The sequence below is a fragment of the Sminthopsis crassicaudata genome, chromosome 6, assembly GCF_048593235.1.
Source record: "Sminthopsis crassicaudata isolate SCR6 chromosome 6, ASM4859323v1, whole genome shotgun sequence".
In the NCBI taxonomy this organism is placed as follows: domain Eukaryota; kingdom Metazoa; phylum Chordata; class Mammalia; order Dasyuromorphia; family Dasyuridae; genus Sminthopsis; species Sminthopsis crassicaudata.
The window spans coordinates 174,127,915-174,148,742 of record NC_133622.1 but is presented as its reverse complement, the minus strand read 5'-3'; positions in this window follow the sequence as shown (position 1 = coordinate 174,148,742).

Sequence of the window (20,828 nt, the reverse complement as noted above, 5' to 3'; positions counted from 1 at the left end):
AATACTAAATATCAATACATCAATACTAAACATGTATGCACCAAGTGATATAGCATCCAAATTCCTATAAGAGAAGGTCAGAGAACTTCAAGAAGAAATAGACAGAAAAAACTATACTAATTGGGGAATCTCAACCTTGGTATATCAGAACTAGATAAATCAAAAAAAAAAACATAAGTAAGAAAAAAGTTAAGGAAGTAAATAGAATTTTAGAAAAGTTAGGGATGCTAGACCTTTGGAGAAAATTGAATGGAAACAGAAAGGAGTATATGTTTTTCTTGGTGGTTCATGGAATCTACACAAAAATTAACCATACATTAAGGCATAATGTATGCCTTAATATAAGGCACCTCAAAATCAAATGCAGAAAGGCAGAAATAGTAAATGCATCTTTTTTTTCAAATCATAATGTATAAAATTACATGTAATAAAGGTCCAGGAAAAAGACCAAAAATTAATTGGAAACTAAATAATTTGATCCTAAAGAATGAATAGGTGAAGCAACAAATCATAGATACTAATGATAATTTCACCCAAGAGAATGACAATAATGAAACAATATATAAAAATTTATGGGACTTGCATAAAGTAGAGAAAGAGGAAATCAATGAATTGGGCATGCAATTTAAAAAGCTAAAATAAAATAAAGGAACAAACTTTAAAAATCTTAATAAATACCAAATTTGAAATTCTGAAAATAAAAGGAGATATTATTAATAAAATTGAAAGTTTAAAAAAAACCTATTGAAGTAATAAACAAAACCAAGAACTGGTTTTATTAAAAAAAAATAGATAAACCTTTAGTTAATGTAATTAGAAAAAAAAGAAAAAAATCAAATTGTTAGTATCAAAAATAAAAAGGGTGAACTTTCTACTAATGAAGAGGAAAGCAGAGCAATAATTAGGAGCTATGCAAACAAATATGATAATCAAAATGAAATGGATAAATATTTACAAAAATAGAGATTGCCCAGATTAACAGAGGACATAAATTTCATAAGTAGTCCCATTTTAGAAAAAGAAATTGAACATGCTATTAATTAACTCCCTAAGAAAAACTTGCCAGAGCCACATGTGAATTCCACTAAACATTCAAAGAATAATTAATTCCAAAATGATGTAAAATATTTGGAAAAATAAGAAAAGAAGAATCCTACAAAATTCTTTTTATGCTGGTACCTAAAGCAAGTAGTGTCAAAACATAGAAAGTAAATTATAGACCAATTTTCTTTATAAATATTGATGTAAAAATCTTAAATAAAATATTGGCAAAGAGATTACAGAAAGTTATCTCCCAGGCTAATACATCATAACCAAGTAAGATTTATACCAGGATTTTAGGTCTGGTTCAATGTTAGAATAATTATTGGCATAATTGACTACATCAATAACCAAACTAACAAAAATCATTACCGACAAAATCCAGCATCAAGAGATAGATACAAAGAAAAATTCCAATTAAAATAACTGTAGATTATATAAAATATTTGAGAGTCTACCTTTCAAGGCAAAGTTAGGAACTATATAAACACCATTTTCCACACAAAGTTAGATCTAATCTCTTGGGAAAATATCAAGTGCTCATAGGTCAGCCAAGCTAATGTGATAAAAATGACAACAATACCTAAATTAACCTACATATTCAGTGTCATACCAATCAAAGCCTCAAGAAATTACTTCTTAGTACTTAGAAAAAAATGATAACAAAATTTATCTGAAAGAACAAATGGTCAAGAATGAAAAAATACAAATGGAGGTGCCCTAATTGTACCAGATCCAAAAGTATATTATAAAGCAGCAGTCATCAAAACCATTTGGTATTGGCTAAAAATAGAGTAATCGATCAGTGGGTTAGGTTTACAGGACAAAATTGTCAATGACTATAGTAATCTAGTGTTTGACAAACCCAAAGGCCCTAGTTTTAGAAATAAGAACTCACTATCTGACAAAATCCACTAGGAGATTAGAAATTAGTATGGCAGAAACTAGGCAATGACCGACACCTAACACCCTATAACAAGATAAGGTTGAAGTGGATTCATAATTTAGACATAAAAAGTGATATTGTAAGCAAATTAGAAGAACAAAGTATAGTTAACTGAATACAAAATAGATAATTTTTATTAAGTTAGAGAGATTTTATACAAACAAAACTAATGTAGATAAAATTAGAAGGGAAACAATATACTGAGATGAAATTTACATACAAGGGTTCTGATAAAGGTCTCATTTCTAAACTATATGGAGAATTGACTCAAATTCACAAGAATTCAAGCTGTTCTCTAATTGATAAATGGTCAAAGAATATTAACAATTTTTAGATGAAGAAATTGAAACCATTTCTAATCATATGAAAGGTACTCTAAATCACTATTGATCAGAGAAATGCAAATTAAGATAACTCTGAGATACTATGACATACCTCTCAGATTGGCTAAGATGACAGGAAAAGATGATGACAATGTTGAAGAGAATGTAGAAAAACTGGGACACTAATAAATTGTTAATGAAGCTGTGAACTGATTCAGTCATTGTGGAGAGCAATTTGGAACTATGCTCAAAGGGATATTCAACTGATCAAGCAATGTTTCTATTGGGCTTGTATTTTAAAGAGATCATAAAGGAGGGAAAGGGACCCACATGTTCAAAAATGTTTGTGGCAGTTCTTTTTGTAGTGGAAAAAAAACCTGGAAACTAAGTAGATGCCCATCAATTGGAGAATGGCTGAATAAGTTATGGTACATGAATGTTATGGAATATTATTGTTCTATAAGAAATGATCAGCAGGATGACTTCAGAGAGGCCAGCAGAAACTTACATGAACTGATGCTAAGTGAAGAGATAAGAACCAGGAGATCATTGTACACATCAGCAACAATATTATACAATGATCAATTCTGGTAGACATGATTCTTCTCAACAATAAAATGATTCAAGCCATTTCCAGTGGTCTTATGATAAAGAGAGCTATTTGCATGCAGAGAGAGGACTCCAGTAACTGAATGTGGATCACAACATAGTATTTTCACCTTTTTGTTGTTGCTTGCTTGCATTTTGTTTTCTTTCTCATTTTTCCCCTTTCTGATCTGATTCTTCTTATGCAGCATGATAATTGAGGAAATATGGATAGAAGAATTGCACATGGTTAACATATATTGAATTACTTGCTGTCTAAGGTAGGGGATGGGAGGAAGGGAGGGAAAACATTTGGAACATAAAGTTATACAAGAGTGAATGTTGAAAATTATTCATGCATATGTTTTGAAAATAATAAGCCTTAATAAACATAAAAAATTTTAAATACCAGTTTTTAAAATTCATTAAAAGGGGGGAAAATAAAACAATTAAGCAACTATGGTGGGGAGAGAAATGAAGTGTCTATTCTAAAAACAACTAACCTGAAAAATAAGTTGTAGAGAGTTCATTTAGGAAGCATAGGAATTCCAGAAAACTATGACCAAAAAGAAATTTGGATATCATATTTCAATAAAGTATAAAAGAAAATTGCCGAGATTTGTGTATAAGAACTAGAAGTTCAAAGTGAAAATGAAATCTGAAAAAAATCCTAAAATAAAAACTCAGGAATGTCCTGCTCAAAATCCAGAGCTTTCAATGCAAAAAAGCTTGTGAACAGCCAGAAGGAAAGAATTCAAGTGCTAAGGAACCATAATCAGGATTATACGAAACTGTTGCAGCTTCTGTAAGGATGAGAAAAAACGCTGAATACAATATCTCAAAAGGCAGAAAAGAAAGACATATAAGCAAAAAAAATTGCATTGCAAAATTGACTATAATCCTTCTGAGGATAAAATGGATCTTTAATGAAATAGAGGACTTTCAAGTATTCTTGATGAAAAGATCAGAACTGAACAGATTTTTGAGACACACATACAGAGAAACCTGGAAAATATATTTGAATAACTAGAAGATGCTAAATGATGATGGCTATAGAGTATTCAGCCCATGTCTCTAGGAATATGTCCTTATCACTAATTGTAGTTGAGATGTGCCATACATCTTTGGCCCAAAAATAGGATTCAGTGCATCATAAAAATGCTTTGGATTGTTACTATCAGTATTAAGCTGAAATTTATCTACATCCTTACTGAACTAAGAATGCCAAGTTTCAATTGTACTTTACTTTTGATGGAATTGAATGCTACCTTCTCAGAGACAGGTGAACTATCCTTCTGGTACACTCTATAGAGTTCTCATTTTTCATTTAGCAACTTCTGAATTTCCCCCATCAATTTCAACAAATCAGTCTTAATGTTTACAAGTATTCTGACCCAGATGAGCAAATGGAGTACTGTGCACCATCCTTTTCTGGTCCACTATTGCTAACTGTGTGTACGTTCAACTTACCCTCTAAGATAGCAACAAATTGTCCTCTCTCAAATAAGTACTCTAATATATTAACAATTCTTCTGGTAATCTTTTTTTGCCTTTGTTTTTGTTGAAGTTGCTTCCATGTGTTTGTTGAAGGCAAATATTTGGTTTGTTGAGGATAAATCTGTGATCATTCTAGCAGCCTGCAATAAATTGTCATCAATGTTGAAGTTTTTGACTGTTTACCTCAAGTTAAAATCAATCATTCCTACCTAAAGTTCCAATTAAAGAAGAGGTTTTGAATACCATTAGGGTACATTAAGGTCAAGCACTTGGTGCTGATTCTATTCCAGCAAAGATTTACAAATTAAAGGATTGATGGATAATACAAAACCTGACAGAAATTTTCCAGATTATATTAAAAAGGAGAGTATATCTTAGGAGTTCAAGAATGTCTTTATTGTCCATTTCCAGAAAGGTAAAAGAAATAGATTATCCAGTGACAATCATAGAGGAGGTCTCTCTTAGTCATTGCTGGTAAGATTCTTGCCAGAGTCAAGGCTGTAGGCTGATCCTATACCTGGAAGAAAGTCTTGAGAGCTAGAGTGACTTCAGAAGGGACTGAGGTACAGTTGCTTGCTGCTTGACAGATCTAAGAGAAATATCAGAAGCAAAACATATAACATTTGTAGATCTGACCAACGTCTTTGATATTGTCAGTCATGAGAACTTATGGAAAAATCTGAAAAATTTTGGTTGCTCGGAGAAGTTCATCAGTATAGTGCATCAATTTCATGATGTTCTGGACAATGGACAATGCTCTCAAGTATCCTAGTCACTAATGGAGTGAAACAAATGTGTGCTTGCTTCCATGCTTTATACCATGATGTTTTCAACCATGCTGATAAATACTTTCAATGAGGACAGACATACCATCAGCTACTACACTGATAGGAAATTCTTCAACTTGAAAAAGCTATGTCAAAAGTCAAGTGGAAGGAGTGTTGGTGCATGGTTTTAGTTTGCAAGTGACCGTGCACTCAGTGCAGCCTCTGAAGTTATGATCTATTCTCTACTGCTAGTGCTAATTTTGGCCTAACAATTAACACCAAGAAAACACAGGCACTCCTTCAGCCAACACCATATTATCCATATGTGGAAGCATCACTCACAGCAAATGGTAAAGTTTATGTTAAATGTTGTGGATAAGTTCACTTACCTTAGCAGTATACTTTTCAGATATGTTCACAATGATAATGAGGTTGACATATATGTTGGCAGAGCTAGCTCATTATTTGGGAGGCTCCAAAAATAAGTGTGGAAGAGGATATATATTAGAATGACTACTAAACTGCAGATCTATAGTCATTGTGCTGACCTCATTGCTGAATGCCTGTGAAACGTGGACAGTATGCCAGCTCCATGCCAGGAAACTGAATCATTTCCATTTGAATTCTTAAGAAGAATCAGATGATCATTTGGCAGGATAAGATACCAGTCCTTTCTTGAATTAAACTGCCAAGTATTCAATCTCTACTGTAGAAAGTGAAACTCCATTGTACTGATCACATTGTTTAACTGATAAATATATACTTGCCAAAAACACTATTATATGGAATATTCACAGAGGGCAAGCAGTCACAAGGTGATTAGATAATGATACAAGAACACTTCCAAGGTCTCTCTTAAGAACTTTAGAATTGATTATATGATAAGGAAGACATTGGCAAAGAAGCAACCAATGGCATGCCCCATCAGAGAAGGTGTTTTGCTCTATGAGAATTGAATTAGATCAGAAGAAATGTGAGAGGAGCAAAGTTAGAGAAGCCATACCAAATGTTCATAGGGACTATTTGTGTCTGACCTATGGCAGAGCATTCAGAGTTCATATTAATATGATCAGGCACAGTTGGACATACTGTACCTGAACTTTAATATAGTGGTATCGTTTTGGTCCTCTTTGAGAACAAAGGATAACAACCAACCAAATGATGATGAAATTTTAATAAAAAAAGAAACAAGTATTTTTTTCAGAATCCTTCAAGTATGATAAATAGAGTCAAGTAACACAAATGCAAAAATTGGAGGTTTATGTTCATCTTAAGGAAGACAGAAAGGAGTACTCCAGGAGAGGACAAGAAACTTAGAACTTTTACATAATTGAAGTACAGAAAAGTAAAGTACACAGAGAAAGCTTTTGGCAAAATATAATATCCATCTAAGTTATTTCTTTTAAAGTCATAAAAAGCATAGGAATAAACAGACCATTCCTTAATAGGATAAATAATTTTTCTTTAAAACCAAGAGCAAGCTAGAGGCATAGGGATAAAACCAGAAGTAAGGCAAGCATTTCCATTGTCATCATTAATAGTTCATGTATTTCTAAAAATGCTAGCTATGATATTGACAAGAAAAATAAATTGAGAGAACATCATAATAAAAATTGCATGTCTTTTTTCTATTTCATCAATAGGATCATTTCTTGAAGGAGAAGAATAATATTAATGAGAATACTGTGGGGGGCAAACATAGGGAATATTGTTCATACTGAATGCTTCAAAAAATAGATCAGACTTGTAACTGGGACAGAAAAAAAAAACTTTCCCAAAAAAACAACTCCAGAAGAGCCTCTTCCTGACTAGTTTTGTGTGTTTGCATCTGATGAAGAATATTATAACCTCATGACTGCCAAATTAGTTGAAATGAGGAAAGGTGTGAATATGAAAATTGAATGTAGCCTTTTCTTCAGGGCTTTGCATATTTTAAATGTTCCAGAAATGAAATTTTATGAATGCATTTTAATTTATTGACTAATAAAACTCCTATCAGTGTACTCCAAGGGAAAAAGGAAAAATAAAACTCTTATAACAAATATATTGGTCAAGCAAAAGAAATTCCCATATTCTTTTGGGAATTTCTACTATTGGCAAGCTGAACAATGTGAATCTCATTCTGCACATTTAGTCCATCACTTCTATTTCATATCATTTTTTCATCATTAGCCCTCTGAAATAATGGTCTTTCATTTCAATAATCAGAGTTCTTAAGTTTTATAAAGTTCCTGTTTTACAGTATTGCTTTTATAATGTTTTTCTCATGGTTCTTCTCACCTCATTCTGTATCAGTTCATACAAGACTTTCCAGAATTCTTTAAAACCATCCCAAGAAAGAGGGATACATATATATATGTATCCCTCTTTCTTGGGATGGTTTTAAAGAATATATATATATATATATATATATATATATATATATATATATATATATATATATATATATATATATATATGTATCCCTCTTTCTTGGGATGGTTTTAAAGAATATATATATATATATATATATATATATATATATATATATATATATATATATATATATATATATATATACACAAAAAATAGCAATTCTTTTTGTAGGCATTGAAATGCAAGCAAGGAAAACAATCCCACCTTCAAGAAACATATTTGCTAATAGTAGGGACAAAGGAAAGGAAAAAGAGAGAGAGAAAGAAATCCCACTTTTGCAGGGACAGTGTGGCTGAAAAGGAGAAGCTGAAGTCTGACAGGTGACAGAAGAGCTGTCATGTTCCTAAAAGGGGATCCTTAAGAGGAAATCACCAATAGTGACAGATTTGTGTGACACAATATTGCAGCCATTACGTAAGCAGCAGAGTTGAAGAGAATGGGACAAAGATAATATATGAATGAAATTGAATAGTAGTATAATAATCACCACAACATGTTGTGTTGATTTGGAAAATAGAGACTAAGAAACATCCTAAATAGTAATAATGCTTTGGATAGTATTATCTGTCTCTGTCTCTCTGTCTCTGTCTCTGTCTCTCTCTCTCTCTCTCTCTCTCTCTCTCTCTCTCTCTCTCTCTCTCTCTCTCTCTCACACACACATTTCTCTCCTCTCCTTTTTTGTATTTTTTTCTCTTCATAGGTATGTATGTCTATATAGATATAGATATATACCTGCATATTATAACTTTATTTGCTTCATTTTTCTTTTAGCTTAGTGGGTTATAGTTGAAGAAGGCACTGGAGGGGAAAAGTCTCAGTAGAGAAAATTAAAGGCAAAATTTAATTTGAAGTATATGATAGATCTTTACTATGTCTCTCCTGATCTCTAGCTTAACATCTAATCTAAGGCTGGTAGCTTCTCCCTACTCTCAGGAGTCCTTTTGAGACTAAGCTAACAGGCACATCATTGGAGACCAATTTATAATCATCCCTGGACAAGTAAAAGGAAAAAGTATAAACAAAACTTTTTGTTTATACTTCCTACTATCATGAAGAACTAGAGAGAATATGGAATCTAAAACACACAATTAAATCCTAACAGAGCTGAAACAAACTTAAAGGTTGATATTTTACTGCTTTTTAAGTATTGCAATGACAATGACACTCTTTCCTTAAGAGAGGCTATATATGCTTTTAAATAAGCTTTTATAATATACTGATGGGGAAATATTGACAATAACATTTTTTTCTAAAGTTATCGGTGTGTCCAAAATAATATTTATTCTTGTTTTTTCTCCTGATAAGCAAACCCCTCTAAATAGTATTTTCCTTTGTTCCCTGATATGCAACTTGCTAACTCCTGGAGTGGGAAGGGCAACCCAAAGTCAGAGTATAAGAATATCAGTCTCAGAAGGCACCTTGGAACACACCTTCCCCTCCACTGGGATCATACCTTTCTGTTACTTCAATCCCTTCATACTACAGGAATCCAGTGTTCATCTCTGTGTTCATCAGTGCAGGCTCTTACTTGAATTATTCTCTATGTTAATGCATGAATATGTGTGCATATGTGTTGTTGTTGTTGTTAAATTGGTCTCCTTCCCCTTTTCCCTTACTCTTTCTTTCCTTTTACCCCTCTTCTCCATTAGTTGCAATAAAGCTTTGTAATGAACTGATTCTCATTGTTTTACATGTTGTTCTCAGCATCTGAACTCATTTCCTTCACTTTTCTGACTTATCCACAAATGTATCCTTCAACATAAAGAGGTTACCTGGATGAGGACTTAACTTATACTATGATATTATAATTCTAGTCATATAAAACAAAAGAATAGGGGAATCCTACATCATTCCAGGAGGGATTCCCTTATGCCAGGGGATTGTCCCAAAAGAGGATATCTAAAAATATTGCCAAAAATACTAAATATGTATTTGAACTTTTTAAAATACTATGTCTCTCTAATAATTAATATTTGTCCATTCTTGATATACTTTTGTCATTGTTCAGTCATGTCTGACTCTTTGGGACATCATTTGTGGTTTTCTTATCAAAGATATTGAAGTATTTTGCCATTTCCTTCTCGGGGTGGGGGGAGGAGAAAAAGAGAGAAGGAGGGAAAGATGGAAGCAAGGGAAGGGAGGGAGGGAAGGAAGGAAGGAAGGAAGGAAGGAAGGAAGGAAGGAAGGAAGGAAGGAAGGAAGGAAGGAAGGAAGGAAGGAAGAGAGGGAAGAAATTTGATTTGCTAAAGAAATCTTTTTACAAATCTTTCACATGGGTTATTTCCATAAGGATATACCCCAGGTTTTGCATGAAACAGATATGATATGTATTTTTTAAATTTCTATTTTAGTGCAACTGAGACGATTAAGAATTAAGTATTTCTCTAAAATTGTTTCAAACTATTTCCTCTTATGAAAATATGTAGAAGGTCAAGAACAAAGGCTAAATTATGGTGAAATAGTGATAAACAAAGTTAGATAAATTAGAGGAAAAGTTATCATCTGCCTAGCTATGATCATTGCCTTCACATACCTTAATGCATTTGGGCTGATCTACCTAAGGACAGTAACCTCTTTTCCATTTAGGAGGAACTAAGATATTGATCATAGGTTCTTTCAGCCCTTAAGAGGAATATAGTTACTGGAGAAATTAACTTTTCAAGTAGTTTTAAAAGATAAAGAACTATTAGTCTATTCCAAAAAAGTAAAATATTAACTCTAAACTGGATTTTACCATATTGTAACTTTTTTCTTTTTCAAGATTTCTGTATATGTTGCTTCAAATTATAGCATATGATTGGGGAAAAGTTAATGAGTGGGACTAGGTCAGCTTTGACATTTGTCTCCAAACCAGAAATATTTTTTTAATTGTTTCTGACAGACTTGTGATTTTTACAGAGAATAGCACAAAAGGCAAGTTTTGTCTTATTTTTGAAAAGGTTATGTAATAATATAAAAAATCAAGGCCAGAAGGGTAGAGGGAAATACCATTCAATCCTCTCTTAACTTTTGTTAAGGTTCACTTTCATTTGGATCTCAAAGAGAATTGGAGAGCAAAATGAGGGTTTACTACCTCAGCCTCTACATAGTTTTTATATGGCTCTTTTGACAGTTTTGGGGGCACAGGATCACAATGAAAGATTAAAGTGGAATTGCAAGGAATTTTTTAACATTATATCAGATAGATTTAAAATTACTTGAAAGGATGATTTCTTTACTAACTATTCCTCAGTCTGAAACAATAGATTCAAATCCATATCAAACACTAATGGTTGGAAGAATAACCTGTGTCTAGGGAGCAATTTGGAACTAAATCCTGAAAGTTACCAAACAGTATACTTTGGCCCAGCAATAATACCACAACTAGACTGACATTCCTCCCAAAAAAATCAAAGAAAGAGGAAAGGGATTTATATGTACAAAATATCTATACTACTCTTTGCATGGTAGAAAAAAACTGGCAATTGAGAGGTTATCCATCTATGGGGAGTGATTAAATTTATGATATTGAATGGAACAGAATATTGTACTTCAATGATCAAAATTGACAGCTTCAGAAGAAATTGGAAAGACCTTCATGAATTAATATGTACTGAAATAAGAAGTAGCACTAGGATATATTTTTATTTTATATAAATTTATATAACAACATTATAAAGAAACAATTCTAAAAATAATTAGAACTCTGATCAACAATATTAAAACACAAGTCCAAAAGTATAAAAGTAAAATATGGATTTTGTAGTCCATTTATAATCCAATAAAGCAAAATATGGATCCATTTTGCAAATGGATGATGAGCTTAGAACATAGAAAAAGACAAAGTTTCAGACATGACTAATAAGTAATTTTGTTTTGCTCATCTATGTAGCTATATATTGAGCAATTCTTTCTCATTGTTATTTAAATTTGTTTAATGTCATGGGACAGTTAAGGGACAGATTAATTTTTAAAATTAAAATAATAAATTATAAAAATAAAATTTAAAGCAAAAAAGACAGAATTGAACTTTTAAAAATGAGCTATTTGGACCCATACTTAACACCACATACTAAGATAAGATCAAAATGGGTCCATGATTTAGGCATAAAAAACGAGATCATAAATAAATTAGAGGAACATAGGATAGTTCATCTCTCAGACTTGTGGAGGAGGAAGGAATTTGTGACCAAAGGAGAACTAGAGATCATTATTGATCACAAAATAGAAAATTTTGATTACATCAAATTAAAAAGCTTTTGTACAAACAAAACTAATCCAAACAGGATTAGAAGTGAAGTAACAAACTGGGAAAACATTTTTACAGTTAAAGATTCTGATAAAGGCCTCATCTCCAAAATATACAGAGAATTGACTCTAATTTATAAGAAATCAAGCCATTCTCCAATTGATAAATGGCCAAAGGATATGAACAGACAATTTTCAGATGATGAAATTGAAACTATTTCCACTCATATGAACGAGTGTTCCAAATCACTATTGATCAGAGAAATGCAAATTAAGACAACTTTGAGATACCACTACACACCTGTCAGATTGGCTAAGATGACAGGAACAAATAATGATGAATGTTGGAGGGGATGTGGGAAAACTAGGACACTGATGCATTGTTGGTGGAGTTGTGAAAGAATCCAACCATTCTGGAGAGCAATCTGGAATTATGTCCAAAAAGTTATCAAACTGTGCATACCCTTTGATCCAGCAGTGCTACTACTGGGCTTATATTCCAAGGAAATACTAAAGAAGGGAAAGGGACCTGTATGTGCCAAAATATTTGTGGCAGCCCTTTTTGTAGTGGCTAGAAACTGGAAAATGAACAGATGCCCATCAATTGGAGAATGGTTGGGTAAATTATGGTATATGAAGGTTATGGAATATTATTGTTCTGTAAGAAATGACCAACAGGATGAATACAGAGAATCTTGGAGAGACTTACATCAACTGATGCTGAGTGAAATGAGCAGAACAGGAGATCATTATACACTTCAATAACAATACTATATGAAGATGTATTCTGATGGAAGTGGATATGTTCAACATAGAGAAGAGCTAATCCAATTCCAATTGATCAATGATGGACAGAATCAGCTACACCCAGAGAAGGAACACTGGGAAATGAGTGTAACCTGTTAGCATTTTTTTTGTTTTTCTCCCCAGGTTATTTTTACCTTCCAAATCCAATTCTTCCTTTTCAACAACAACAACAAAATTCAGTTCTGCACATATATATTGTACCTAGGATATACTATAACATATTTAATATGTATGGGAATGCCTGCCATCTAGGGGAGGGGGTGGAGAGGAGGGGAAAAATTCAGAACAGAAGGGAGTACAAGGGATAATGTTGTAAAACATTACCTATGTATATGTACTGTCAAAAAATGTTATAATTATAAAATTAATTTAAAAAAACAAAAAAATGAGTTATTAAAACAATGATCTATTAAAAAAAAAAAGCAAAGATAAATAGCCTGGGTACTTTGACTACTTTTGTCTGACTTGGCTTAAATAATTGTGACAACTCATAGTTAGGGAGAAGCTTTCTGATCACTGTGCTTTTAAAGATGGGAACAGAGAAGTAAAACATAGATTGCCCTAACAATTTAAAATCCCATATATGACTTTAGATGTTGAGCAGAGAAAATAGGTACCCAGGAAGATGCTATGACACATGTAACTCTGATTATGTGGCTTATCCCACTGGGGTCACAATAACCTATGGATGACTATATATCTATTGTACATGGGACAGGGAGAGAAGGAATCTTGCCTTGTTGTTTTCTCTACTATTTATGCAATGAAATGTCATTTGCTTCTGAACTAATGTTTCTTTTGGCTGTATAGTAAAGGTAAATGTGTCTTAGGTCTGCTAAGATGTGACACTCCAAAAAGCTTTGAAAATTAAGCAGCTTTTCTCGATAAAACAGTGAGAAGGTTTTAGTAATACTATATCTCATTTGGACCCCACAAAAGTCCCTTGAAATCAATCTAGGCACACCTTAGTTTATTGTCTTTCCCTTTACTATACTTCAGATATTGCAGTTTTTACAAATTGAAGGTGTGTAGCAATCTTGCAATAACTATGTCTATACACACCATTTTCCCAATAGCACATGCTCAACATTGTGTATTGTCACATTTCCTGTCACGAAAATTCAAATTTTTTCATTATTATTCTATGCCATAGTAATCTGTGATCCATTATCTTAGATGTTACTATTGTAATTATTTTGGGGCACCATGAATCATGCCCATATAAAAAGGTAAACTTAATTGGTAAGTATTGTGTATATTCTGACTGCTCTACTGAGTCACCATTCCTGTCTCTCTCTCTGTCCTTGGATCTACTTGTTGCCTGAGACTCAATAATATCAAAATTAAGCTAAATCACAATGGCCTCTAAGTGTTTGAGTGAAAAGAAGAGTCAATCCATGCAACAAACGTCATTGCTAAACCTACTCTAGTAAGAGTCTGCAGAGTTTCACAACTTTTTCACCTGACATTCTAGAATCTTCTCCTTACTTCTTCACCATCAGTTTCCTCCACCAAAACTTATACTATTGGAATAATTGCCCCACATCACAACCACCACCACCAGTGACTTAAAAGTAAGAAGATATGCTTTACTTTATCCCATACACTATCCTACAAGGGGAAAATGTGAAGAGGAAAAAGGATTTTTGTTAGGTCCAATGGATGAAGACATTTACAGTTTCTTAAGTTGGGATGCTCAATTTATCTTCCCCTAAAAACATGTTACTTGGTATTGATGTCCTATAATTGTATTGCATTAGCCCAGACTCTAAAGGCTGGATTACTTAAGTAGACATCTGTGGCCTCTCTTCAGGACCTAATCAGTATTTCCACCAGTGTTTCATTCTGAGTTTCCCAAATTTAGCTTTACAAATGAACTTCAAGTCACTGGATCTGGATTTGAATGTTAACTCTTGTTATTTACTATCTAAATGGCTTTAAGTCTCTTCTCAATTTCTTCCACTTTAAAATGAGGCATTTTAACTTAGAGAATAATTAAGGTCCCTTTCAACTCTAAATCCTGAAATCTTCTGATGCCTTAAGATGGAGATAGTGGTATCCTACCTGTTCTGGAAACCCAATCATTAATCAGCAAATGCTACAAATTAGGGCTTATTTTTTTGGGGCCAATTGTCTAGATTTAAGAAATTGTTGAAAAAATATTGATAATGCAGATTAAACTTAAAAGTGTGTCCTGCCTTATATATATATATATATATATATATATATATATATATATATATATATATATATTTTTTTTTTTTTTTTTAATGGAGAGTCATTTGTTCAGTACATGCCAGTACATAGGGATCTAGGCAAAAAACAGTGGGGAATGTCTATCCCAATTTAGCCCCTCTGCCAATTAACTCATCCTTTCTGGCTGGCCGTACAAATCAAGCAATTATAAATGTAAGGAGCTAAAGTAAGTAGAAACCAATAAATTCTTAAAGCACAAATCCTTCAAGGCCCTAAAACTTAGGCATCATAAGGAAAAGCTTCTGCTTGATAGCTCACATAATAATGATTTTTTTAATCACCTGAAAAGGGTCAAGTAGTATAGTTACTGGAATAATAAAACTTTTTCATAAATATATAGAAAAAAGGAAGGCTTCTGAGAAAATAGCAGAGTAGATCAGAAATCTTTCAGGTCTTCAAACTTCCTTCACACAAAAGATAGAACATTACTTCAGAGAAGCAGAAATAAAGATGTGATATAGCAAATGTTCTCCTAAGACAATTTTAAAAGAACCTAAGAAAAACCGAACCTCCAAGATCAATATTTTGACCTTGGTGAAATATGCGTATGTTTAGGTCAACTTTGCAAAATCAATAGACAATAAGCCTTGATGGGGGTGGAGCGGAGGGGTTGACTTGAGTGAAATGTAGCCTCAGCCTTAGAAACTTTTATCTCACAGATAGGCTGGAGATCTAACAGTTGAGTAGGGAGAGGAATGAAGGACCTTACGTGGTTGAAAGATATCAAGCTAACCAGACACATGCCAGACTGTGACTATGGCAAGGAAATAGCACACACCTGGTGAATACAATAGTGAGGAGCATGGACCCTGTGGGCTGTAAGTACTTGCAGAAGAGCAGACTCCTTCGTTTTAGTTCCAGGACAAAGAGGACAGCTATAGCTTGCAACCACTGGAGGGATTGCAAGGAACAAATTTGTGGGACTGTTTAACTGGGAATCCTATCCATAGTTTAAGAGTGGAAAAGAAAGCCCAAGGTTGAGTCCTGAGACATAAGCAGGACCTAAGTTTAGAGCATCATTCCCCATACCTCAGGACTACAACTTGAGAATACTAATAGCTGCTAAAAATAATAAAACAAATATAAATAAATAAATATAGGTAAGCAAAGGAGAAAGAGCCCATAGTTACTATGGTGAAAATCTGGATACATATTCAGAGGAAATTAATGGCAATCAAAAAAGCTACATCTTTTTCAAGGAAAAATGTTAAATGGTCCCAAGCACAAAACGATCTTGGAAGAACTTAAAAAGAACTTTAAAATCAAATAAAAGAGATTGAAGGAAAATTAGAAAAAACAAAAAAAAAAAAAAAGAAAGAAAGAAAGAAAGAAAATTATGAAAAAAAAGCCAGCCAAATGGAAATAAAAAATCAAAAACTTTAGGAAGAAAATAACTCCTTGAAAACTAAAATTGGGTAAAGAGAAGCTAATTATAGTCTAATACACCATGAAATCATAAAACAATATTAAAATAGAAGAGAAAGTGAGACATCTCATCAGAAAAAGAAGTGACCTGGGAAACAGATCTAAAGAAAATAATACAAGAATAGTCAGACTGCCTGAAAAATTATGATTAAAAAAAAAGAATCTTGGTAAAATATTATAGTAAACTCTCAAGGAAAATTTCCCTGGAGTTCTAGAAAAAAAAGGCAAAATAGAAATAGAAAAAAATCCACTAATTATCACTAGAAAGAGGTCCCAGGAGGAAAACTTAGAGGAATATCATAACCAAGTTTCAAAGGTCTCTAGTTAGGGAGAAAATATTGAAAAAACAAGAAAAATATAATTTAACTATCATGAAGCTATAATAAAGATTTATGCAAGACCTATCAACTACAACACTGAAGGACCATAGGTCTTGGAATGCTACATTCCATAGAGCAAAAAACCTAGTGTTATGACCAAGGGTAACTTACCAGCAAAGTTAAATAAATCTTGAATTTTTAAAAATGGAAATTTAATTATCTCAAAAATTTTCAGACTTATCTATCTATCTATCAGACTTTAACTATCAAGGAGCTAAAATTAGAATTGTACAGGATTTATTAGCAGCTACAATAAAAACTTGCAAGTGCTGGATTATTATATATTGTCAATTAAAAGAACTAGGCCTGTGATCAAAAATATCATATCAAGTAAAATTAACCAAAACATTGGATGGAAAAAATGGACATTTCATAAGCTTGAAGATTGTTAAAGATTTTCTCTCAATCAAACCTGAACTCAATAGAAAATTTAACATATAAGAACCAATATCTAAGACTAATTTCAAGGGTTCAACAAAAATAAACTGTTTATGTGTTATATATAAACATGTAAACCATATATCTAAGATTGATATCAATAATTGATTAGTTCAAAAGAAAGATGGGGAGAAAGCTGAGTATAATTTGACTCTAAAAACCAGAACTGTCTAGAAAAAAATAAAAATAATAATTATGTTATAAAAATGAGGTGCAGAGAAAGAAATGATATAAAGGTAATAGATGGGGGAGGAGGAATGGTAATTCTGAAAACCTATAACAGGGAAGTATGCATATATGTACCATGAAGCATATAGCACTCTCCAAAATCTATATAAAAATAAGTGGAAAGAGAATAGGATAAATCAGGGTACAGAAAGGTGAATAGATTTAAGGTCATAAAATAATATGCATAGATTACAAGAAAAGAAATAAAGAGAGAGGGAAAGGGTAGCATAGGATGAAGTGGAGTCGAGGAGGGTGTATAGATTAATGGGAGTGGGATAAGGTGTGTAGATTAATGCATATGGGATAAAGAGGGAGAGAAAGGACGGGGGGAGAGAAAATAAGGGAGTAATCTATGAATGGGAGGAGGTTAAGTAATAGCAAGACAAGTTAAGGGGTAGAAATAGAAGAGTTATCAGGAATAGGAAATAAAAGATAAACAGAATAACAAGAATAAGGAGTAGAATTTATTAGAAAAACAAATTAAGGCTACTAATCATTGATCTCAAACAAAGCCAAATTTAAAGATTCAATTAAGTGAGAAATTTACATTATATGTCAGACATATTAATATTGTTTTAGAAATATGATTATATATTATAAAAGCATGTGTATATATGTGTGTATATGCATGTAGATGTGTATGTGTATATAGCTAGATGCATCTATGGGCATGTGTGGGTGTAAAAATATATGTGTGTGTGTATTTAATTGTGGCCTGTTTGGGGAAAGGGGGAAGAGATGAATGGGGGAGGGAATAAAGCAAAAAGTACCCAGCAAAGAACAAAAGAAAAATTAACAAGGAAACAAATTAAAGATGGCTCAGTCATGAATACTATTGTTATATGTTTTCTTGAAATGGAAACTCGTTACAAACTTTTTGTTTTTCTTCCTTTTTCTGTCTTTTTCCATTTTTTAAATTTGTAATTAGTTTTAAATAAAAATTCTTGTTATGAAGACAAATTATAAGGCCAAATTGTTCACTTCATATATGTAAATACAATTGGCAATATTCTTATGATTATCATTATTTGGGCAGTCTAAAGAAAGGCATGGGGCTGAACTGAGTGTGATGAGGTGATTCTAAAAAAAAACAACAACAATGTGGAGAAAGATAAAAAGGAGTAATTATCTCATACAAAGAAAGCATAAAAGGAAAATTGATTCAGAAGAAGCTAGTGGGGGAGGGCAGGTAGTGTTGGGAACTTATTCTCATTGGGAATGGGCTAAAGAGGGAACAATATAGTATCAAAGTCTTTTAAATTCAGAAAGAAATTAGAAGGCAAGGGATAGGGTGGGTAGATAATAAAGGAGGGACTCTTGGAGGGGTGGTATGTTAAGGAAAAGGAAGGCTAAGTAATGAGTAGAAGTAAAGAAGAGTAGTGGGGAAAGATGAGAAGGATAGTGAGGAAAAAGAGGAAGAAGGAAAATAAGTAATTGTAGCTTAGAATGTGAATGGAAGGAATTTTCCCACAAAAAAAGAAATGGATAGCAAATCAAAAACTTGAATTCACCAATATGTTACTTTGAAGAAACATTATAAAAATTAGAGATACACAATAAAATAAAATAAAGGGCTATTGTAGAATTTAGTGTGTAAAAAAGCTGGGAGAGTTATCATTATCTTAGAAAAGGTTAGTAAAATAAATTTAACGAAAAGTGGAAAATACAGAAGCTAAGCTATGTGTCAGCAATATTATTCACTGGGTTTTAGACAATTTAAAATACCTAAGCAGTGTAAAATAACTAGTGCATACATATCCAAACAGACACAGGAACAATATGAACATGCATATGAAACGCTTTTTATATAAATAAACTCAGATCTAAGTAATTGAAATAATATTTATTGTTCATGCATAGGTAAATCCATTAAAAATTTTAAGTGAAAACTTTAACTAATCCATTTATTCAGTCATTCCAATTAAATTACTAAAAATTTTATTACTGAGAAAATTAAGAACAAAATTCATTTGAAAGAACAAAAAGTTTGGAAGTCCAATGAAAGCAGAGGGAAAAGATGTAAAAGGAATAGATTCAACAGTATCAGGCCCTAAACTATATTATTATAAAGTGAGAGCACTGTTGAAGTATAAAAAAGGATAATTTCAATTATTTTAAATTAAAATTTTTTATACAAATAAAACCCATGTAGTCAAAAACAGAAGGAATGCAGAAAATTGGGGGTTGAGGAAACTTTTATAGATAATTTGTCAGATAGGGTGTGATTCAGTTGAAATATTGTTATGTTGTAAGAAATGATAAGCTTGTTGATTTAGAAAAAATATGAAAAATGTGAATGTATGAAGAAAGATGTTATCTATAGAGAAACATGATAAATGGAAATAAGTATAGTATAGTCATATATATATGTGGAATACATATGCATAATTTATGGGTATCTGTGCTTTACACACATATACACATACACACACACACACACACACACATACATACACACAGACAGTCAACCTAATACCAGAACCTCTGATTCATTCCATTTCAAGGCATCAGGATGGCAATTCTGAACTGATAATGGATTTTCTTCATCAAAAAATTATTCTCCCTGGTACTTTTTCTTAAAAAGAAATAAAGATGCTTGCAAAATAGCTTGGTCTATTCATAAGGTGCTTTTCAGCATGTAGGCCTATTAGAATGACCCTAGGAAACCATCACAATATCAACTAGGTAATACTAGTGTGAAGTCTCATAAAAATCTTTCCATGATGGTGGAAAGATTTCAAGTGGTCAAAGATATTGAAGGTCAATCTCAGCATTCAAATAGATATCTTTTCATTTTTGCACTAGTCTCTAGTGACAAAATGAAAGATGCGTTCACATTTCTGTTCTCTCATTTCCAGTGCCAGTCATGACAGCCTGTGAAAATGATAGGTTAGAAAGAGAGGCAGAGATTGGGGTGCAATGGAAGTGAGGGAAGATGAAAGGGAAGAAGGAAGGAAGGAAGGAAGGAAGGAAGGAAGGAAGGAAGGAAGGAAGGAAGGAAGGAAGGAAGGAAGGAAGGAAGGAAGGAAGGAAGGAAGGAAGGAAGGAAGGAAGGAAGCAGAGAGGGAGGAAGGATAGATAGAAGTTCTATCAATGTTAGCAGAAACATACTGAGTATTTGAGACTTTGTTATGAACTTTAGTTAGAGCTTTCAGAGCAGCAATTTTAGCCCTAGGGCAGAAATAATAGATAAAGGAGTGGTAGAAAAACACAAATGACCAGTAGAGGGAAGCAGAGGGATTTAAGGGAGAGAGAAACCTCTGGGGAGGAAAGGAGAACACTTAGGGAGAGTGATAGTAATATTAGTGTCTTCTAAATATTTTTGCTTTGGGAAAGATGGTAGAAAGGATGAATGGGAGGGGATATAGGGAATATCAATATCAATTGCAAATATGGATGGATAAATATGTATGCAAGTGTGTATATACTCATATATATATATATATATATATATATATATATATATATATATATATATATATATACACACACA